Below are 24508 nucleotides of genomic sequence, written 5' to 3'. Positions count from 1 at the left end.
GTGAGAGTTGCTTGTCTTTGAGATTAAATGTGACGAGAACCACTTTAAACCTCTGCAGGCAGCAGAACAGCACACACCACTGCAAGACAAACCTGAAAAAAATGCTGGCTGATTGGCTAACCCCACTCCAAGGAAGTTTTTTTATATATAGTGTTAACTCTGCCCGAGGGCCCTAGAACACTTTACTTGAGCACTAGATTACGTTTCGCGACAGTGGTCAAAGTGCATTAAAAAAGTATGGTGTAAGGAAATTTCTCTTTTTGCATGATCACCCCCAGTGTTTTTGACTTATGTTGCTGGTTTTTCGACTCTGAGAGTGCACTGAGGCCTACTAACCAGACCTCAAGTCCGGTGTTCTAACCCTTTACAAAGTGTACATTGAATTGGCTACCCCAATTGTCATAAGCTGACTTACTTATAAGTCCCTGTTATATGGTACCCAGGGCATGTAAGTTGGAATGTCCATCCAGGTTTGCTGCACTGATTGTGACACCCTGTGTATGACAAAGTGCAAATGGCTCCCGACCTGCTACTGCAGACTGGAACAGCAGTTTTAAAACGGTTAGTTTGACTATGCCATTGCAACCAATGGCAAAGCCCCTACTTCCCTAAAGAATATATACGTCTCCCCTAAGGAAGGCCTACTTGGCCTTAAGGCAGGGAGCTGTATATTCTTAAGAAGGACACATACCTTTATACCCTAACCGAAAAACTTCCAAATTGAAGTTTTTGCTGTGGAAATGTTAGTAGCCCCATTTGCTAACTCAGAGTTACCGGCTGACCTCTCAGTCCGGCTAACCTCCGATTGGTACTACTAAAATAGGTACTTCAAGGTATCATTATAATTGTGCCATTAAACCTGACTTCATGCCCATGTTGAATTTAATGTCATTTTAAGGTAAGCTGGGGAATATCCGGAACAACAGCTCCGGAACAACGACCTGCGTTGTTAAAGCAAGCGGAACCACGCTTGCGTTAACAACAACTCCCTTTGTCTCTGCCTCAACCACGCATGTGCTGAACAACACACATGCGTGGTTAAGGCAGAGAAAAAGGGAGTCAGCATCGGGAGAGGATGCGGTCAGGTAAGTGGGGCTGAGGCAGGGTTGGGGGTAGCTTTTAGGGGTGGGGAATGGATTAAGGGCTTGAGGAGGGGGGAGGTCGGGTAGTTTGTTTTTTTAGGGGCAGGTGTGGGGATAAGGGTAGTTCTGTTTTTTTTTAGGGGTGGGTGATCGGGCCAGTTCTGTTTTTAGAGGCGGGTGGGGGGAGTTTTATTTTGGGGGTCGGTGTACTTTTGTTTTGGGGTGGGTGTGGGGGGTCAGGTAGTTTGGTTTGTAGGGGTGGGGGATCAGGGTAGTTTGGTTTTTGGGTGTGGGGGCTGTTGGTGCTTGGGGGTGGGAGTCAGGTAGTTTGGTTTTTGGAGGTGGGGGATCGGGGTAGTTTGGTTTTTGGGCGTGGGGGTCATTGGTTTTTGGGGGTGGGTGTCAGGGTAGTTTGGTTTTTTGGGGGTCAGGTAGTTTGGTTTTTGGGGTGGGAGATCAGTAAATTAGGTTTTTGGGGGTGGGGGATCGAGTTAGTTTCAGTTTTGGGGGTCGGAGTAGTTAGTGTTTTTGGGGGTGGGGTAGTTTGGTTTTTGGGGATGGGGGATCGGGATAGTTGTTTTTTTTAGGGTGGGGGTCAGGGTAGTTTGGTTTTTGGGGGCGAGGTCGGTTGTTTTGAGGGCGGGTGGGAGTTGGGGTAGGTTTTTGAGCTCAGGGTGGGTGAGGGGTTTCAGGGTACTTGTATTTTTAGGGCGGGTAGGGGGGTGGCATGTGAAAACCACGCATGCTGTTCCACACATGTCTTTACTAGGCATGCCTTTACAACGAAAAATCGTTGTAAAGGCATGCCTAGTAAAGGCATTCATGGAAACAACGCTGTTGTTGTTCCGACCGCGTTGTTCAGGCGTGTGTGGTTGGCACATGCGTTACTCCATCATACATTACCCAGTTTGTCCAGTGACCTTCCACAGTTGTTGGCCACCAGACAGCCTTTTGCTCTCCAGGGGGGTGGTGTGAATGACTTTCAGGCTCGGGGACAATAGAAGCAACCTACAGACGGAAGTGTCACAACCCCCTTGCAGGAAGTCACACAGTGTGATGGACCAAAAAGTGAGCTTCAAATGTGAAGCAGTCTTTGGTGAGCAAACAGCGATCACACTCCTGAGGGACTGTCCCTTTGTTTAAGTAGATAGGCTGGTGGTGGGAACACAGAGGGGAACCAGTGGCCAAACTGATTTTCCCATGTCTGTGTAGCCAACATGTGGCCACATCTCTAGGGCGGGCTACCAAGAGCTCCTAACAGCCAAGGAAGGGTTGAGACATCTTGAGAGTGAGCAGACTAGTGCACTCTGGGTTTGCTAAATGCCAAACATAACCTGAATTTGTATCTGGAAGCCTATTGGCTAGTGAATGCATCATCACTCCAGGGCAATTTGTGGACATAACTATGGCACCCCTGGCACCCTAAACCTCAAATCATGACGGAACTGGAGAAAGGACCAAAGAAGGACTGCCCTGCAGACCCCTGGACCTGGCAAGAGAGGTTGCACTGACTGCTGGACTGCACCTGCCGCACCTCCCCCCAACAAAGAGAGGACTGTGCCAGTGGCTTCTCACTTGTGGAAAAGTCACTTTTTAGCCCCAGACAAAAAAAAGTGACTTCAAGTGTCTGTTGGCTGACCCCCTGGAACCAGGACCAGGGACATCAAATATGAAGAAGCCCACTCTGGCAAAACAGTAGCGCATTCTTTGATCACTGCTGACCGCCGCTGGGCGACCTAATAGACCAATGGCCAAAATATGCACCTGAGTCTGAGTCTGCTGGATCCAGAATAGATGCCTGAGCTGAGATTGGTCGCCAAAGATAAACACCAGCCCTCATCAAAAGATACTGCTGCACCTGCTGTGTACAGAGAACAGAAGCCCAGATGCAGCTGGCCTTCTACTGGCTAAGAGAGGACTTTGAGGGACAGCGACTCCCATGGCCCAACTCGCACAACCTTATCCATGGACTGAGGAATAACCAACCTCAAGGACACCCCCGTCCTCCACTCAGCACCCATCTTTCAGCGTCCTCAGTATCCAGCATCCCCACCATCAGGACCGCTCCATTGAAGTCTATGGCGATCTTGATGTAAAGTGTGGAACTGGACATAAGTTTGCTTTGGTGACCAGGTGACTGTGCAAATGCTACTTAACGGCTCACCTGACCTCTCCCTGTCGGATTTGGACACGCCACTCAGGCCGAAGCCGGAGTAGCCGAAAACAACTCTTTCAGACTTTCAAAAGTTTCTATATTTTATGGTTACTAATGCTTGTTCATGCTCTGGACTGAAAAGCTGAGATTTACGTTTTCTTTGAAAATCTATATCTCGGGAACCCTCTGGTGGATTTTGCTCATCTTGGTGTCAAAGAATTCATAAAATATCATGTATTTTTATAAATTTGTGTCAGATTTATTTTGTGGTGCTTCTAAAAGCTTTACCCTAGTTCCTTTGTTTAACCCTTACTGTTCGAAACCAGAGCTACCCATGGTTGCAATAAAGTTTTTTTTTTTTTTCTTTTTTACAAACGAACCTGACTGGATCCAAGACAATTTTGCAGCTGTATTGCACTGTAAAGTCACACAACCATACCATTAATACACTACAGTCCTCACCTATGGGAACTGTGATGCTGCATGCAATGGGGGTGGGTCAGTGAGTGTAGGGGTGAGGTCAAAGGTGTGGTTAAGAACAAAATATTATGTACTTCTTTTTTGGTCTTTTACCTTTAGGTAGCTACATATAAAATAACGTGCAGCTTGGCTGAAAAATAAATACAAGTTAAGTTAATAAAACGGGAAATCCACTATAATACATTATGAAACCTCCATTAGTTAAGGTACTGCAGAGGTCTGTGTATGCAACCAGAGAGCCACGGAATTGAATCTTGGCTGGTGCAGTGCAGAATAGTGACTTGCGTACAGTTAGTGCTATGAGGTCCCAGCCTCTGAATATATGTCATTATTTTAAATTTGGATTCCACACAGTAAAAGATAGGCGTCTACAAAATGCACAAAAATGGTTAAGATTAAAAGGTGCTTTCAAAATATAGATTTTAATAATATCCAGACTGTACATATTGCAGTTTTTTTATATATTTTTTCGCTTACAATCACACATTTCACAGCTCAGCTAGTAACTCCCTTGTACTACTACTCAAAAAGTATAAATCTATATCATCAGGAAGCTTCAAGTGGTTCCATCAATTGCGCACATTTATGTTTCTTTTCGGCAAGCAGGCACCATGGCAAAAAGACTTGTTTCTTGTTTAGCTGTTTGCCCTCCTAAGGTTTCAAAGCACATGAGACTCCCAGCTTTACACTTCAGCTGAAGCATTTAAACTATGGAATTAATCGCCCCAGGTTGTTGTCTTTGCACAAAAAGTAGGGGGAACAGTTTTTCTTAAATGAGAAAAATGAATGTGCACGTCCGGCCCCCAGCGGTGGTTTCTTCTCAAGGGTGGGGGAGCATCGCCCCAACCCCGAGCCCGCTGCGAGCCATGCAGGAAATAAACAGAATGGCAAGGAAAAGATGTAGGGCCAGATGTAGCAAAGGTTTTTACCCATTCTGTGTCTATGGGAAAAAGTGTTCGTACATATGGCCCCTAATTGCCTTTTTTCTGGGGAAGTCTGCACCAGCCCAGAGACGTGCTGGGCGTGTCCTGCCTCTGCTTCCGGCAGCAGAGGTCTGGAGCAGTACCTGGACTGGACGCCCCAAAGTGTGCATGCATTTTGGCCAGCTGCTTTGCGCCGGCCAAAGTGACATGCGCACTGCTGTCTTAAGACAGCTGGGTGGAGATAAAGCACAGGCATCTAGGGCCCGAAGGCGCATCCAGCCAGGCCTCTCCATCCAATCCAGGAAGTGCTCTCATGCTGATTAACAGCCTGAGAGCATCACCTGGATTGGTTAGGGGAGCTTTTCCTCTATCGGAGAGCTGAAGAACACAGAGGAGGACACGCAAAGCGTGGGTAAGTGACTTTTTTTTAAATGTGTAATTCATGTGAGTGTAATGCATGTAAGTGTGTAATGCAAGTATGTAATGCATGTACGTCTAGTGGTTGTGTTTATTTTATAGTTAGTTATTTGGTTTTTGGAGGGAGGGGTGGTTTTCTTTGGGGTTTTGGAGGGAGTTTTTTGTTGTTTGTTTTTTGCGAAGTGGTGAAGCACTTTATTCGCCTTAACACTTTCAAAGGCCACAAGCGGCTGCTGCCAGCCCCTCCAATCCGCCCACTTCGATCTCATTTTCGCGAGGTCAAAGTTGTGTTTTTTTTAGTTTTTTTTTTAGTTAGGGGTGTGATTTTCCCAGAACCACGGGATGTTGAACTGAGGCTGGGAATCGAACTAGGTTGACCACCCGTCCGTAAATTTCACGGACTGTCCGTAATTTCGCCCTGCTGTCCGTTGTCCGTGATGAAAGTCTTCACGGACAGCATTTGTCCGTAATTTTAGCCTTTCAACTAAAGGACAACGAAGGCGGGGCGAAATTACGGGCAGATCAGTCTCCCCAGCTGGACTGCAAGGCAGGGAGTCTCCTGTGCTCTGAGGGAGGGGCAGACAGATAAGAATCAAACCTTCATGACAGGGGGTCTCCTTCCCTAAAGACATGCAAATGTGGGCAACTGGTAAATCTGCAAATACAAAGGGGCTTGAAAACCTGCATTGACTTTACTAAAAGGAGTCACTTGAAGTTTTCTGGTGGCAAAGATATTTCTTTTAGAGAGGTATTGTAATGGTGTTCTAAAGTGAGCTGTGGGGTGTGTGGTTTTAATGGAGTGTTATAATTTTTTTTATACTAGGTATAAACTGTATATTATTCAAATCTGTATTTGAGAAGCACTTTTTTTTTTATTTAACTGAAATGTATTTGCGCATTTTGTAGCAGCCTTTATTATGATGTAATTGTATTTTTCACAGTTCTTTCAGGTACCTCGGTACATCATAGTACTAACAAACATTGGCAAAGCCAATAGGTCTCATCTACGAAAGAGTTATTGGCTTTGCTAATGTGTTTTAGCCATTAGCAATCTTGTACACCAGAGTAGCTGCTGTTCAGCATGGCTTAATGTTAGTGGCATAGTTGTGTGGAGTGGAGTAGAGTGGCATAGGAGCAGTGGTGTGGAGCCCAGTGGTGCAAAGTACAGTGCAGTGGGGTACAGTGCAGTTGTTTAGACTGCGTTAGCGTAGAGTGCAGTGTTTTAGAGTGCAGTGGCATGGAGTGGTGTGGGACTGAGTAGGGTGGCATAGAGTGCAGTGGAGTAGAGTGGCATACAATGGAGTAGCAGAGAGAGCAGTAGTGTAGAGTGGTGCAGTGGCATAGATTGCAAAGTAAACTGACGCTGCAGGGAGTGCAGTGGCGTAGTGTAGAGTGGTGCAGAGTAGAGCAAAGTGCTGTAGAGTGGAGTGATGCAGAGTAGAGTGGAATAGAGTGCAGTGGCATAGAATGCAGTAGTACATAGTACATTGGTGTATAGTGCAGTGGTGGAGAGTGGAATGCTGCAGAGTAGAGTGTCAGTGCAGTGATGTAGAGTGGAGTAGAGTGGCACAGAGAGCAGTGGCGTAGAGTACAGTGGTACAGAGTAGAGGGCAGTGGCGTACAGTGCAGTTGTTTAGAGTGCATTGACGCAGAGTGCAGTGGCATAGAGTGGCATGGGGTAGAGTTACATAGAGTGCAGTGGAGTAGTGTGGCATACAATAGAGTAGCAGAGAGTGCAGTAATGCAGAGTGGTGCAGTGTCAGAGTGCAGAGTAGACTCGTGGCATAGAGTGCAGTGGTGTAGAGTGGTGCAGAGTGGAGTATTGTAGAGTGGTGTAGAGTGGAGTATAGTGCCTAGAGTGCAGTGGCATAGAGTAGAGTGGTGTAGAGTGCAGAGTTGCAGAGTAGAGTGTCAGTGCAGTGGTGTACAGGTTCTGGCAAGGCAAGAGAAAGCTGTGCATGATAACCCCGGATGGTGATCCGTAGAATGGTCAGTAGGAAACAATGAGCAGTGCATTAAGCCTTTCTTAAAAGTCTTTACTGGTAAACCCCATCTCTTGCAGGGAGGTGGGCAGAAAGCCAGCGAGCCACCCATTGGACCTGTGCAGCTGAATAATAGCATTCTAAGACCAGAAGACCTAATCCACCCGCAGTCACAGGTAGCTTTAGAGTGGAAAGAGCTCCCAATGGCGCCGCAGCGACCAAATCAGATGTGTGGCCTGTCTGAAGAAGGAATGAAGGACGAGCAGAGGAAGGTTTGCAAAATAATACTATCATTGGGGTAGCACATCATCTTCACTAGTGCCACATGGCCTCTACAGAAAGCAGAAGAGAAGACCAAAAAGCAAACTGGGCTTGGAGGGACCGTTTGCTCTGCTGAGATTTTCTTCCTGGAAATCAGTGTAAGAATGGTAGATATTAATCACTAGGTATCAAAAGGTAACTGGTTTCCAGTTCAATCTGAGATCTAAATGTATATAAAGGCAAAAACAGTGCCATATGTCAAAGAAACACTAATTACATTTTAAAATTTGTAAATTGTGTTTGTGCAATTTACATCCCAAATATTTTGAAGATTCTATGTGTACTTGACACTTAGGGATAACCCAGATCTCTAGTTTGGCTTTTGCTCAATTTCAAAACCATATAAAGACATGGACAAAGCGGGCAATTGCCTTGCACAACCTTGCAAGGGGTCTGGCCCCTGCTCACCCTTCAAAAGCACTAACAGCGGACCATTGTACCAGAAGAGTTTGCCAAGGTGGATGGGTGTTGCTTGTTCAACCACTTGACAGTGCCCCTTCTGTTTCGCTCCTGTGTGCAGAGACAACTCCCCAGGTTCCCAATACCTTCGAATAGTCTTGGTGGACCGATCTTGTCTGATTTTAGGAATTGTCCCACCTTGTACTTCTCTTCCCTATTTACCCAGTTCTTGGCAACAACCCTTTGAATTACTTGCCGTGGATCTCCCATTTGCTCTCGATTTCATCCTCCTCTTTTATTATCTTTGATTGGTAGTCCGGGCTCCCATTTCTGAGATAAATGTAGAGTCCCGGACATACACTCTAATGCTGTGAGACCACCGACAAGTTATGGGTACATCACATCCTGATATTAGGTGTGAGACTGTCACCCACACCATCTGCCCTGCCTCGTTAAGTTGAAAGTCCATGGGCGGTTGGGGTAAGCCAGATGTTTTTGTTCAATTTGTTTAAACTAGCATAAGGTTAATTACCTTAATGTTTCCCAAACTGTTTGCCAGGGGTTTTAAAATGTTCCTGAAACATAATCAAAATTTTGCTGTTACTTTCTGTTCAGGAAAGATCGGGTAGATTTGGGTAGGGGTGATGGCCTTGCCGCAGTACTGAAGGGCATTAATTTACTACTGAACAAGGACGTAATGTGACACCTGAATGTAGCATACCAGGAGGCAATCACAAAAAGACCACAGTGAATAAATAGTGCTATGTTAAAAAAGAGTAAATAAATGCACTGACAACATAGTGAGGCATGGCCTCTCTTGCGTGTGTCTGTAAAACTGACGTTTGTTCTTGAATTTTTGTCCTGAATTTTGACCCTTTGTCCTGAATTTTTTACAGTCCTGTCCAGAATTTGCCTCAATGCCAGGTGGTCACCCTAAATCGAACACTTCCAGCACCGCAACTCTGCACGTAAAGCCACAACACCAACCCCAGTCCTTACAGGCAGCATCCCGCACGTTTAATAATAAGATAAATAAGTCGGTGTACTCGCCTCGCTTTTCCGATAGAGAGAACTGGCACCAGAGGCTTCTGGCTCCTGCTTGTAAGAATGAAAGAGCCGAGCCTGGCAGGCTGAGCCGTGTGGGCGGAGGAGAGGGAATGGGAGGCTACTTCGAGGCAGGGCTATCGCGACGCTAAGAACCAACCCGATATAACCACAGTGGCGGGGAGGAGAGGCCTTAGGGGAGGCAATCCTTAACGAAGAACCTTTGGCCCACATCCAACGATGTCAATCAGTTCGGTGCATCCCAAAGGGTAACTCATCTCAAAGGTTAACTGTTTTTTTTCTCTTCAATTTTGTCCTTGTCTGCACTGTCTTACTGATTCAGATGCCTATGAGCTGGGCACCCACAGCAGTCTGTATTGTGCCGCCAGCTAAACTCGACATTTCATCCTCCTGGTGCCGAGAAGAGGAGAACGGTTGAGTTGGTTAAAAAAGAACGCGGTATGCGAGCGCCAATAGACAATTCATTCCGTGGCGTGCCCTCTGTGCCAGTACTTGTGCATAGTGGGAGTGCAGGAGCTCACAGTTTTATACCCAACCTTGGAGGCCGGGTGTGTAAGTACTATCATGTAGAGGTGGGCGCTCCAACAGATTTACAGGTAGGCCTAAGCGACTACCGAGCCACGGGTCCGGCTCGATCTTAGCGCTCGTGCACGAGCGGAGCCCTGAAGATGTTTGCATTTTAAATCACGCAACAATCAAGTAAAATGTGATAACGTCGCTTCACAGTTCAAAAAAAGTGTATTTGTGTGAAGCTTTGGTATTAATATGTCACTTAATAACACTGCACTGTGAAACACTAATGTTTATGTTTAAAAACTAAGCTTCAAGACAATTGTCATGTAAATTCTGTACGTGCCCAGAATATTATGGAGCAAAATTATAGCGTATTAAATCACGCACAATAGGTTTTTGTACAGCCGGTACTCTGAATTAAAAAGTTCGAAAGTGCTTTCATACACCATAATGAAAAAAAAAGAGGTGATCTATTTGTCTTTTCTCATACTAGGGCTTTGTTTTGACCTCTTTATGCATATTTGTATAGTGTGAACTCACAGCCGGCTTTAGGGTGGTGCGACCGGTTCGGCCGCAGCAGTGCTGACTTGGTTGGGGGGCGCTGACCTCAGTGGGGCGCTGTGTTTAGCAATCACCTACAAAACTTGCGAGGTAAAAGCACCTGTTGAAAAGTTCCTTGTGCGTCCAGCCTTCAGGAAGCAATTGAAGTGACAAGATAACTCTTGTGAATAATGCTCTTGCAAGGGAGATCAGAGTTTTGTTTAGTGGCAGTTTTGACTCACCATAAAGTAGCGCAGAGGAAAAATATGCAGGCAGTAAAGAACAGAACCATGTTTTATGTAGATAGCTGAGATGATTAGAAAAGCTAGCCATTACAAGCGCTTTAAAACAATTGACATGTATGTCAGAGGGGCTATAGAGAGTTGAGGGGCAATTTTTCCAGGTGGTAGTGAGGGAATCCGAGCAGGTGGGCATAGGATGCGGGCGCCAGAAAAGGCTGTCGCACAGGGCGCCACCACTGCTAAAGCCGGCCCTGTGTGAACTCGACCCCAAGGCACTTAACATGAGCACCAGTTACATTACATAAGGCCACAATCACTGCTGATAGGCACATGATTTGCTCAGAGTCACAGGATGTTGAGCCCAGGCCAAGACCCCAGTTTCAAGCTCAGCAGCTCTGTCTCACACAGGGTACAGGAAAGGAGGCAGGCAAACGCTACAGGAAAGCTCAGCTCGTTATGGGTTCGAGGTTCCACAAGGACTTCCTGCTGAGCCAGACTATTAACAACTTGATTCACATAACTTCCCCAGGAGCCTTTTCTATTCCTGGTTTGTTAAACTTGGACTTCTCGCCAGCAGGAATGGAGTAAGTGGTGTTCTCTGCCAGCCGTAACCTCCAAGACGCTTTGAGAAAGACTCCCTTGCGCTGAAAGTTCTGATTTAATAAACCCATCTCCAACCTTACCTGGGTGGGGGAGGCACTTTTTGGTATATTAAAGACAGCCTTGTAGGTTCTAACTTGGCTGGTAATTAATTATGATATCTCCCAGCCCTGCAACACTTCTGTCCCGTATGAAATGGCTGGGAGCATCTGGGCTGACATAATTTTTAAAAGATGCAATCAGTTTGGACAATCCAGCTTCCTGTTAAGCAACTTGAAGCTGTAAGTTAAGGAGTGGGCCTTTGCCTGGATTGACAGCAGATGGCGTTTCCATTTCAAGCGTGGTTCAAGATAGACTCCCAAATATTTATATGATTGAGACACCTCCACTTTTTGTCTCCTAGGAACCAGTTAAAGGATTTATGGTTCGCCCCAATGAGCCTCATCAGTTTTATTTTGGCCAGGTTGATTTCTAGACGATGCTGGTCCATGAATGTTTTGAGCGCTGATAGGTTCTGTTGCAGGCCTCATGGAGTATGACTCAATAGTAAAATGTCATCAGCATCTTGTAGACATCTGATGTTCTCTGGGCCAAGGACTGGGGGGGAGACTGTTTACTTGTGGCAGCACAACTGAGAGGTCTGCCAGGTATAAATTAAAAAGAAGTGGGTCCAGGACGCAGCCCTGCATTAGGCCTGACTTTGTGGGGATTCTTTTTGTGAGTCTTGTGCCATCTCCGATTTTGACCTGAACCCAGGGGTCAGTGTAGATGTCTATAATGGCCTTTAACAGGTTGTACAAAATGCCCCATTTGGCCAATTTAGACCAAAGCCTTTCCCTGGGGACCTGGTCGAAGGCCGACTTAAGATCGACAAAACATGCATAAAAGCTCAACTTCCTGTAGCTGACCTTTTCCACAATGAGGGAGAGGGCAATTAGGTTTGTTTACGTTAACAAGCCAGCCCTGAAGCCTGTTTGAAATCTTGGGAGGAGCATGTTCTCATCTGACCAGGTTTGAAGATGATGTAGCAGGCAGGGGCCATATAGCCTAGTCTCTACATCGGTGAGCACTATTAGCCTGTACTTCGAAGGTAGTGCCGGGTTTCCGCTTTTGAAAATGGTGTGTATGATGCTAGCTCTCCAAGATTCTGGGATGCGGTTAGCATAAGCAGGGGTGATGAAGAGAGGCGAAAATTACTGTGCCCAGTACTCTGGATCAGATTTAAAGATTGCATTTGGGAGCCCGTTGGGTCTGGCAGCCCCCTCAGGCTTCACTTTTTTTATCAGACTTGCGATTTAGTCTGACTTCCAGACTCCAGACTTCCTGATGTCCCTTCTCGGCGATGGTCGCCAATGTTCCTTCTGCTTGCTGGCCTGTGAGGTTATTGTTGCCCAGAGGCAATTGCTCTCCTGTAAGTTTGGATGGAGGGTTGGCTTATGTTCCACTCCCGTCTGTTTATCCATACAGGCTGCAAATGTGTCTCACCCCCCTGGCTGAATCGATATCGTGGCTATGGTGTCGATCTTTTCCCAGGGCCAGTTCATTCACCATGCCCCAAAAGTGCTTGCTGTTTTTCATTTTGCTTGCCCAGAGTAACTTGGTCCATGAGACATCTTGGAAATTTTTCTTTGCAGGCCATCTATCAGCATGATACTTATTTTTTCATGGTCCTCAGGATGACTTTATCTCTGTGCTCACCCCAACTAATCGCACTCACAGGATGTGAGGCTCAGTCTTCGGTTTGACCCAGTTTTGGAAGTAAGAAAACTTTACTCAACCGTACATTGGGGGCCAAGGTGTGGCACCTAAAAGTGGTTGGAGCCACTGGGAGCAAAGTGTTGAAACCAATCTGACAGTCAACCTGTATACCATTATTTTTTAAAAACTCTGCCACAAAGAAATTGGCAACACAGAGAAACGTAAGAGTTAACTTGTCCTGTCTTTATTGCTTGCAAAGGTTGCATTTTAAAATGTGGGGTTAAGGCTCCTGCATGCAGAGAACTTTCTTTGCCAGTAAATCTCACATAACAATAATAATGGTAAGTAACTCTGGTGCTTATTGTATTTGGTTGACAGAGATGTGTTTTGTCTTGTTACAGTTTGGACTCATAAAGTAGCACAGAAGATGAATGTGTCTCCTGCAAAGCACAACGTATAACATGCACATGACAGATTTGTATTTTAGGTAGATCGGTAAGTGGGTTACTGATTTGGACACAAAGATCCTTTTACTTCTTGCAGATTATAAATTGCAATCTTTCTAATACAGCACACTGCACTATGAACAGGCATCAAGGACCTGAATGCAAACCGCAAGCATGGGTTTAGAACCTTATTGTTTCTGTTCAAACTGTTGTAATTACAGGGCTGCTAAAAGCGTTTCTTTGGCCAATAATCAAGTCTTACTAGTACAGACAAACCTAAGCACTGTGTTACGTTTTAATTCCATACTTTGTGTTTCTCTCAGCTATGCACTCTTATCATATGCTCCCAACCAGTAAAGATGGTGTGTGACTCCCAAACCTAGAAACCCTCACTGTTTTATGTAATATTCTGTACACTGATGTATACGCTTGTATGGCTTATTGTCAATGTATAGTAACAAGCTAAAGGGGGTCATTCCGACCCCGGCGGTCAAGGACCGCCGGGGCCGGGGATGCGGGAGCACCGCCAACAGGCTGGCGGTGCTCCTCAGGACATTCTGACCGCGGCGGTTCAGCTGCGGTCAGAACAGGAAAACCGGCGGTCTCCCGACGGTTTTCCACTGTCCTGCAGAATCCTCCATGGCGGCGCAGCTTGCTGCGCCGCCATGGGGATTCTGACACCCCATACCGCCATCCTGTTCCTGGCGGGTCGCCCGCCAGGAATAGGATGGCGGTATGGGGTGTTGTGGGGCCCCTGGGGGCCCCTGCAGTGCCCATGCCAATGGCATGGGCACTGCAGGGGCCCCCGTAAGAGGGCCCCACTTTGTATTTCAGTGTCTGCTTTGCAGACACTGAAATATGCGACGGGTGCCACTGCACCCGTCGCACATACCCACTCCGCCGGCTCCATTCGGAGCCGGCTTCCTCGTGGGGAGGGGTTTCCCGCTGGGCTGGCGGTCGCCCGCCAGCCCAGCGGGAAAGCCAGAATGCCCTCTGCGGTCTTTCGACCGCGGAGCGGCCATATGGCGGCTCCCTCCAGGCGGGCGGTGACCGCCGCCCTCGGGGGTCAGAATGACCCCCAAAGTCTTTTGTTTCCCCTCCATTGCATTTGGCATACAGGTGTTAGGCTTCAGATAGCTCCCAGCCAGGATCATTCAAGGAAAAAAAAATAGGAGGACTGATTGGCCTTTGCACCCAGCTGGAGTCCAAAATAAGAAAGTCCACTTGCCGCCTGCAATTTTCTGCTTCAAACAGAAAGCAGAAAATGTGCAGGTGCTGATGAATTGTGTCCAAGTACAAATTCAGCATATTTTACTTGGGCCAGATGGATCTCCGATCCGGCTCAGCAGTAGCTGCGGGATCTGGGATCCAACTGGAACCCCCTTTATTCCAGCACTGGATTTGTCTTAATCACAGGGGGTCAGACTCAAATCATGGATCCTTGAGTCACGTACAAGCTTGAGGTCAGACATTTCCCCTTCCAATACCGAGAGGGGCATGGTCTCTTATTGGAGTGAGAATTGATTCCTTTGGTCACACCCATCAGAAATGGCTCTGAAACACCTTTTGAAGAATGTCACTGAATAGATGTTAGCCTTGTATGTATATCTGCCTAGAAGCAATGAACGGTGAGGACTGCACTGAGAAAGAACCCTGCATCTGGGGTCCAGTGGCACGATGTCCTGAGTAATGAGAGTAACAGCTGGTCATGGAGAGTACTTCAAGCTTTTTCATCCGCCAGTTTGTTAGGTCTTGCCTAGGACAGTGTATGTTCTGTTAGCTCACAGTAAGTAGGCTTACTGCCGCCCACTGCTTATCGTTGGTTTGCTTCATTGTCTCTCTCATTTGCACTTCGAATGAAAATAGGGTCGGCTCAGCTGCATATTTTTCCAAAGTTGATAAAATCAAATTGAGTAATAAATGCTAATTACTGATGCTATATGAGTGAATTCCATTTGTGGCTAGTCGTATATCTAAGCAGAACATTTATAGTATTACAGACAATCATAAAACTATTTGTAACAGGTGTCAACAAATCATTTTGGAAAATTCAAAGGCTATGTCAGTGGCACAAGATTTAATCTTGCTACCTTTCATAATCGCACAGGTCTACGTTGCAAGTGCCTTAACCTACTGAGCCATCTTTAATGAATCTCATTGATCTTACCACCATCAGGACAAGGGCACAAGCATCTATGTATCCATGTATGTCCGTTTCCTATGCAGAGTCACATTACCATGTTGCGTCGGCAGGCAGGGGTCTGATACGTTCAATCAACGTTCAATCACATTCTTTTATAACATTATCAATCTCCGACGGAAAGGTGGGACCAAAACAGCTTCAATAGCAGCGCTCACCATCACCGTCAGGACATCGTCCATGGTACTATTCGAGGTGGGCGAGCAAACAAATTAACAGGGACAGCAGAACCAAAGGTCAACTCTGGCTCTAACAGCCCGTGCACCAGCGAGCCCTGAAAATATTTGGCGTGTAAATCATGCAACAAACATCATGTTAGATTATGATTAGGTGTCTTCAAAGTTTAAAAAAACATACTTCTTTACCACGTGAAATGGCTTCACCGCAGTACGTCACATTGTATCTCTTCATCGAGAAGTATCTATTAAGAGTGGTAGTTTTTATACAGAAACTGAGAATCATTACGTCTCTTGATGACAATGCTGTAGAGACCTAAGGACCAAATCATTTGTCATGTGTGCATATACGCGGCCTAGAATCTTATTAAACACGGTGCAACAATGTTGTATATTAAACACATCAGACTTTTATATACAGCACATATACTGAGCTCACACATTTGAAGGTGCGCTGATTTGTGATAATGAATAATAAGCATTGACAAAGGGAACAGGAATTGCGTTTTGGACTTTTGTCTTTTCGAATTGCGCTGGTGCTGTAAAGCATAAGGACACTGCAATATTGTCAAATAAAAAATAATTTTAAAAAGTGCAATGCCAGGTGCATCATTTCTCTGACACAAAAATCATCAGAATCCATGCATGTGCCTGCGGAATGATGCAGATGCCATTTCCTTTTATTTATTTTGTATTTACCCATACAAAATACTGGACCCCAATTGTATGGGCAAATAAAAAAATATTTTTGGGGGTGAATGCCATTTAAAAAACAAAAAATAGGACAAAATGAGTTGGCTGCATGGGGGTAACAGAGGAGTGGTGATGTGGGAAGCAGCACACTGAGAGTTGGGCGGGAAAGCACAAAATTAAGAGAACACCTCAGAAGCACAAGGCTGAGAGAAAGAAAACCACATATCACTGGGTGTAAAATTAAACACATTGACAAAAGCAAGCAATATCAAGTGGAAGGATTGAGAGAAGCACATAGGGGAGACAGCTGTAAAACACATGCACAAGCGAAGTGCTTAAGTGAAAAAAAAGAGAGAACAGTGCGGAGAGAAAAGCTGACAAACAAAGGAGACCAATATAGAGTGGAGGGAGGGAAGCACACATGGGGATTCTGCTGAAAAAAGTGTAATCTCATTGAGTGTTTAAGATAAAAGTATTTACCTAAAAGTGAAAAGTGAAAGGTCACAGGAGCGAAAGGGGAAGACAAACACTATACGGTCAATTCACACTATTGCAAAAAGAAATAAGCAAAAGAAAGTATAAATAAAGCCAACCAATGGTAAGCAATGTGCAGGTATTACCCCACTGTGAGATGACAATTGAGCTTAGATTCTGAAAGGTATCACGCAGCACACTGCTGTAGCCAAAAAAGCTGTGCTGCGTTGTGTGACAAGGAGAGAGCAGGAGAGCGCCATATTCAGATAGATATGGCACTCTCCTCCCCTCTCTCTAGCGCCAGTGCTGATTCACCTGGTGTGCGCCAGGCACACACCATAGCGCCATAGTGCTAGGGTGTGTGCGTGAGTCTAGCATAGGTTTTGTAAAGGAAGGGTACCCTTCCTGTACAAAATACTATGCCTAGACAAGTGAAAATGCTTTTCCTACTTTGTATGTGTGCTGTACAGTGCAGCACATATGCAAAGTCGTAAAAGCAGGGAGAAATAAAAACATTTCTCCATTTAGCGCTTGCTTTTCAAAGGCATTAATTTTTGGCACTAAACCCTTTCTTCTGATGTTTTAGAATAGGATTTAGCATCAAAAAGCATGGGTGTTAGTTCGGGTACGCCCATGTACCACCCATGTAATGCCACCTTGACACAAAGTAATGCAAACCAGCATTTCCCGCTGCTTTGTGATACTTTGCCACACAAACCAACGCAAATACCTATTTGCGTTGCTTTATGAACACTAAAAAAAGTTTAGTGTCCGTTTAGCGTTACAAAAGCAACGCTAAACCGATGCTACATCTCACAATACTAAACGCTCTGATGATAGACCTGATATGGGATTTAGGCCATTGTACGATCAGCCTAACAAAATTACAGTTACCACCAGATAAAGGTGGAATGGGTGCCCCAGACCTAAAGTCCTATTCTATAGCAGGTCAATTGCAATGGATGACATATTGGCTAGCAGGACAGAACCTAGAAGAAATTGACTAATCTTCCCGCATGCTCAAAAGCAGAAGTTTACATAAATGATCTGCCCATGCCCCACTCCACCTACCAGTGACCGTCTACTACTAAGAAATGCCCTCTCTTATTGGAAGCTAGCCATGAAATACACGTACTCACCCACAGCATATGCTCCTAGTATACCGATGTGTGGCCTTCCTACTCTTTTGGGGACCCTCACAACTGGAATCTTATATCCCTGGAATCAAGGCACAGAGCTGACTGTAAGCTCCCTAACCACTGATGGAATATTAATGCCCCACTTTGAGTTTACACAGACACACGGATTACCGAGCACCTTATTCTTAACAGATGCTAGCATAGTCGGATATGAGCGTCGCTATTGGGCTCCAGATGGAAACGTACCTGAAACGCATGAATTACTACAGCCACTCCATACTATGGGACATGGGAGACACTTAGTCAATGGTTAACTAATGGACTCCGAGCACACCTTTGGATCCCCATAGACTCACTAAGACGTAAATGGTAACTCAACATTAACAGGGCAATAACTGACAAAGAATGGACCTTCCTTTTACAATACCCAAAGCAAATCTTGAGTAATACATGTTTCAAATGTATACAACTTTCAATGTTCCATAGTGCCTACCTCGTGCCTCACAAAATAAACCTGATGTTCCCATCGGCCTCAGTGTCCTACACCAGGTGTCATGCACCGAGTGTGGACCTGATTCACATGTTATGGTCATGCCTGTTGCTGGCAAATTATTGGGTCGAGATGGGGATCACATTGTTAAGTTTGACCAGAAATGATAATTGGCGCACACTGGAACAATGTATGTTAGGCTTATTTCCCAGACTCAACTCGTCAAAGGCTTCCTCCCGATTTGCGGACCTGTCATTATAGTTGGCCAAACGTTTGTTGACATGACACTGGAAGTCTTCACGTCTCCCTTCAATTTTCCGCTGGAGGGAGGAAGTGTCACAATGGGGGCTGGGAGAAGGGGCGGCACATCGCCAAGAGGAACACAGAGCGCACCGCAAATGGCCAATAGCAATGGGATAGGACTCTATACTAAAAAAATGAAACGCTCTAGACAGCGAGGCGGACAGTGCTTGCTAGGACATCGTAGTGATCTTTTACTAACAGCAGACCTCCACCGCGACCCACGCCAATGTCTCACCATATATCATATATTACTCTTCCTAACAGATAAAGGGCCTGTACATATGCCCAACATCCAGGTAGCACTTACCATCTGTTCTGTAGTCAGAAAATGACATATGAATGGATAAGTTAGAGTAACTGTCCTGTTTCCCCTTCTGCTGTCATAGCCCTTACGAGAAATAATTCTTCACGCAACCACAAACGTTTCACACACGTCGGGAAATTGTTGGGGGAGGAGTGTTATTGGAATTACAGTTCTATTTGCATTTGGGTTCTTTGCCTCTACAGTGAGGCACTGAACAATTTTTAATGCTTGGTGTTCGAGTTATGATGAGACACGTCACTTCTATTACTATTTGAATTTTGCTGTAAAATGTGCAACTCTATGTACATGGAAAATTGAAAATGCAATATAGTTTGTCTTAAAAAAAAAGATGCAGAATCTTTGAGAATCTGGGCCTTGATCTTTTGCAACCAGACAGCTTGGGATGTCTGGTAGGCTTTTTGCGCATTTGGATACGCAGGCTAATCTTGTCCTTAATGAATGTGAAGAGATGTAACATTTCTGTGTGTCTGTCTTGTGGACATTGCAATTTGTAGTCTGTGTTCTTTGTGAAAGGACTAACATCTCCAGTGGAGATTACATCAAGGTCGTCAAACTCCCTGAGCCCCCCGACCACAATCAACACTGATACATTGGTCAATTTAACTAAAGACTGAGGGCCAGATTTATACTTTTTTACGCAAAACTGCACTAACGCAGTTTTGCGTCAACATTTTTTGCGCTGGTTAGCGTCATTTCTTAACGCCACCAGTGTGTTAAATTTATACTTTGACGCTGGGTGGTGCTAAGAATAGGTTAGAGTAATTTTTCCTGACGCTAACCATTGCGCCTTGTCGTAAGGTAAAATGACTTTAATGCAGGAAAAATGACTCTAATCCAGTTTGCGACATGGAAAAACATCGCAAAATGGATATGCGCCATTTTTCCATGCAATAGCATCAAAAAGAGATGCAAACGGAGCAAACAGTGCTAAGGAGCCCCAAAAGTGGATCCCAAAAGCCAGGAGAGAGCCCAGGGAGACCCCATACAACCAGGAACCAGTCAGGAGGACACAGACATGACCCAGGAGAGAGACAAGAAGAAGAGTAAGTGTTGTTTCAGTGCAGAGGAGCATGAAATTCTGGTGAGAGAGGTAATTCTGGTGAGAGAGGTGAGAGGGACAAGATAAACTGTGTGGCAGAGGTCAGGAGAACCGTCACGGAGTGCAAGAAATGCTGGCATGACTGCAAGCGCAGTACAAAGGAGAAAATGGCAAGGAACAGGAAGGCAGCACTGCAGACCGGAGGTGGGAGTCCAGCACCGCAAGAAGTTCCCGGACGAGAAGGAGGAGATGGTTGCAGCAGTCATCCCGGAGGAAAGCGTCACTGGTATCGCAGGACAGGACAGTGCAGACTACCAGGAAACAACACATATGTAGGGTAAGTTGCATGGGGGACCAAAATGCCTAAATGTCAAGTGCAAGAAGGGGGAGGCACATATCTACTACACAATGCATGTCAGCCCTGAAAATCAGGCAGTGGAAAGGGCAAAGGGTCATGGCACGGGACACCCTGCGCTGCCCATGCCAGGTGCATTGGCTGTGCAGGGGCATCCAGGGGCACAGCATAACACCAACAACCTTTGCATGGGGGTACTCTGCCATGCCAAGGCTGCTGGAAATGCTGAAGCATACCAGGAGGGTAGGGTAGAGCGTAAAACTGGTCTGGTGTCACAGGACAGCTGGTATTGTCAGAATGTAAAGTAGAGTACAATGCCTAGTCTCAGGCCATTGGCTCAAGTGGCATTTACCATTGACAACAGTTGCCACTACTACCTGTGCTGTGTGCGCTGGTCAATTAGGAAATGGCAGTTAGGTGCCCCTGGCACAAACACACTCAAAATGAGGGTTCAGTATGACTACGTGATCAATCCCCATCAATCCCTATCCAAGTGCAACTCCTGTCAACTGCTCATGTCCATAGACTCAATAAACATCAGGTACTGTCACATAAATAATGATGAACACAGCAGTAATCTCATACTTATGCTGCCCATTTCCTGGGTTTACCCCTGTGCCTGTGTCACAATAAGCTGCAATGTCACCATGCAACATCTCAGGTGTCATAGTGCTAAGACAACTGCATTGAGGGGGAGGACATATATGTGTAGGTAGGCAAACACACCCGCACAGTCATAAGTGGAAATGGAACTCTGCCAGGCCCATCAGTGCAATGCAATGTAGCACACATACTCAAACATCAACTTGAGAAACTAACAATGGTGACACCTGTATCGTTTCATGGAATTGCAATACATGGAGTGGTGCAAATGGTGCTAGGTCTCAGCACCGCATAGGTGTATTTGAAAAATGAGGGACAGGGCCATATTTTTATATGTGGTGCATGTGGCATCAGCACACCAACACTCATTGCAAGGCCTAACCATGCTAATGAAAGCAGGGGGAGGGTTGACAAGAACAAGAAGGTGGCAAGCCACAATCTGTACAGAACCCTCACCTAGAAGATATGACACAGACAATTCCCCAAACTGCCCACACTACATGTGACATGCAAGTGGGGCATAGGGCTGACAGACTGCAAACATTAATGACAGGAACAATGCATGGGAACCAAGATAACAATGTACCACCAATAGGAAGTCAGTGACATCACATTACAACTGGCACAACATAGACACACTAATTGTACAATATCTCATTGCAGAGGACGATGGCTCTCCTGTGGATCTGTCTGTCCTGGACTACTCTGATGACCTGGATGACCAGCTGACAACCATCAGCCAGGAAACCCTCCAAGATGTCCTGGGAACCCTCCAGACACCACCTCCAGTTGCAAGCAGGAGCACATATGCAGTAGCTGTCCCAGAGGACCCACTCACCACCCCAAAAGTACCACTTACCAGCTCAAACACAGCTGAGGACTCTGATGACACAGGGGCCACCTTTGAGAGGACAGTAGTGGGAGTACAGTGGGAGCTGGCCAAGGAGGTGTGGGTGGGGATGCAAACTATGGCAGCTATCCTTGAGGGGATGCGCATGTGCATGATGACGTCCGCAGAACAGTCAGCAGCCATACAAGTCACACAATCCCTACTGTAAGGAGTCCAACAGCATGTGAGGGACCTCACCACTGTTGTGTGTGTGTTGCCACAACACCTGCCCCCCCAGTGTTGCAGCTGCATGCATGACAACAAGCTGGACTTCATGCACCGGGAACTGGCCTCCCTCAGGGCAGACATGGCTGCCTACCACAGGGATGTTGCTGCCATACTCAATAATCAGCAGCTCCTCCTTGCTGCAGTGATGCCATATGTAGTTCCACATATGGCAGCTGCCGGGCATTTGGTGTCCACTTCTCCAACCACTGAAGTGTGTGTTGCCCCCTTAAACCCACCAGCACCACCAGCAAGGGCAGAGGAGACGACACACACATCAGAGGATGAAGACGTGGAACAGATCATCTTCACCCACAGGAGTACTCGGTAGCACCAGCCCATGCCACATGGGCACTGATTTTCCTTTGTCCTGTGCTTGACAACATGCCAGTGTTGCTACAGTTGGTGACATGCACTCCTCACTGACACACTGTTAACCTTATCACTATGGAATGCAATTGTCTCTCACTACTCAATCGGCAAATCATGTTCCTCCGCACTGAACGACACTTCATCTCAGCATGTCAAATTACATGTACTTCAACCTTGCACTTGTGTTACGTCACAATTTGATTGCTTTACACTAATGGGGTCACAGACCTGGACTACGTAAATATTGCACTACGGCACTTTAAAATAAACAGCGCCTACACACCCACTTTGTCTCTGTGTAATGTGACACATCTACTTTGCTGGAGATTTTTGATGCATGTAACATGTCTACGGTCACAGAGTGTCAATACCAGAGTGCAGAAATAATGGGGACAGACATCTACGCACAAGGGCCCTGATTTTTACTTCTTCTGCACTGTATTTGCGTAATTTTTTAAGGAAAAGCAGCGCAAACTTAAAAAATATCATTGTATATTGTAATCTTGCGCTGCTTCCGCGTCACAAAATGAGGCAAATGCAGTGCAATAATAGTATAATTCAGGACCAAGGTATCTACAAGATGAAATTCAATGCTGGCCACATCCCCTGCAAGCAAGTCATTGTGTATGTGACATTTGCTTTAAAACATACATGCCTCACCCACAACATACAGCAGGAATGGCTCTGTAAGAGTGTTTGGGCAATAACTTCAACTGGGAGTACAAGAAAAACACATAGGCGTAAAATTTGTATACATGACCTCATCTGAAATTGACACTACTCAGGTTAGCAGTGTTGACATGAGCTTCAGGCAGCAAGCAAACGTCCCAAAGTGCCCAACATTCCAAACAGGACCCAAACAATGACAGCTTTAAAACCACACCTACCTGTCCAATACATGGGAACTATAGTCACGTTGAGCGGTGGGTACAATGGATGGCAGATGCATTGAGATTTAGGCCCTCATTATGAACACTGTGGGAAAGACCGCTCTGCCGGCGATGGCGGTAACTACCGCCAACAGTCATGTGGTCTGGGCTGCCAAATAATGGACCACCTAAAAAACAGGCAGCCTGAAAACCACTCACCGCCACCAGACGAGTGCTGACAACGATGGCAGAGGCCGCCCACAGGCTGACGGAAAGGCCCTGCCTGCCCATCAAATAATGAAGCACTAGACCGTCGTCAGTTCCGGGGCAGGAACCACCGTCACGCAAAGCCAGGCAGAAACGAACCAAATATAAGGAAACACTCATCGAACGCTCACACAACACGCTGAAGCAGACATGGAGAGAGAGTTGCAAATCATGCCAGTCCTGCTACTTGCCACATACCACCACGACCAAGACCGCCGACGAAGATGGCGATGGTAAGTCAGCAACCTACTAAGCAAGAGAAGAAAGGGCACAGTTACATACCCACCCACTACACCCACCCCGCAAAGAACCCACAACCCCTCATAACAGCACAAGCCATACAACCCAGAGCAAGAGGTACTTACACGACGCAAGGCCAAGACAACCTGCCAAAAGTACACACATGTGCACAACACCCCCCCACAAAGAAACGATGAACCATGGATCCAGAGTGTGCCAAAACCAACACTGGCCATGCAAACTTTTTATTAAGCTCCAGGAGCAACAGAAGTCCAAAAGAAGGCCAAGGGCTAGTCCAAATTTCAAAGTCTTATGAGCCCAAATGGCCCCAACTTGACTTCCACAAGTGCAAACGGAACTCCACCTTAAAGAGGCAACAATGGGGCATCTAGGCACCTCAGGGAACAGGGGCAGGGGGTGGTGGGTGTGGGGACTTATGACTGGGAGGGGGAGAGCTTGGCTTTACATTTGGGAGCTGAAGCGGGCTTGGGTCTGGTCCTTGCAGCTGGTGGAGCGGCCTTGGACTGGGGTGTGGCAGATGTACCTGGGCCAGCACGGGGTCTCTTGCTCACAGGGGAGGTAGCACAGGAATGGGAATGGCGGACAGGGACGGGCTGTGATGTGGGAGGAGATGACATGGCAAGGAGGTGGGCACGTTTAGGGACGAGACGGGGCGGAATAGTGGGTTCAAATAGGTCAACACGGGATAGGAAAAGGTTTTTAGGGGCAATCGGGGTGGACCTGGAGGAAGGCGTGGGAGTGGAGGTAGAGGGAGTGGTCGTGACAGGTGTAGGTGTGTGTGACGTGGGTGCAGGTGACTGTACAGTATGTTGAGGTGTGCTGGATGTGTGTTGGGTGGGTGTCTTGGAACGTTTGAGTGTCTTGGTAGGAGGGGGGTGGACACAGTGGGACAAGACAGGCTGCTAGTGTAAATGTATGTTGTCTGTGTGTCTGCAAGTTTGGTGAGTGTGCTGCATGTGTCAACC

At 46.3% G+C, this 24508-nt stretch overlaps 1 protein-coding gene across 1 annotated transcript in view; it reads right to left on the bottom strand.

Moving 5' to 3' along the window:
• LOC138292335 (retinol dehydrogenase 16-like) overlaps positions 1–8919 on the bottom strand; it is a 71063-nt gene extending 62144 nt beyond the window's left edge. The window contains exon 1 of the mRNA XM_069230886.1: positions 8810–8919. The gene's annotated coding sequence lies outside the window, so the exon portion shown is untranslated. The remainder of the gene's footprint in view (positions 1–8809) is intronic.
• Positions 8920–24508: the final 15589 nt, after the last annotated feature.

Source organism: Pleurodeles waltl, chromosome 4_2 (assembly GCF_031143425.1).
Source record: "Pleurodeles waltl isolate 20211129_DDA chromosome 4_2, aPleWal1.hap1.20221129, whole genome shotgun sequence".
Taxonomy (NCBI): domain Eukaryota; kingdom Metazoa; phylum Chordata; class Amphibia; order Caudata; family Salamandridae; genus Pleurodeles; species Pleurodeles waltl.
Note: the sequence above shows the minus strand (reverse complement) of the source record. Positions and strands in the feature narration are given on the sequence as shown.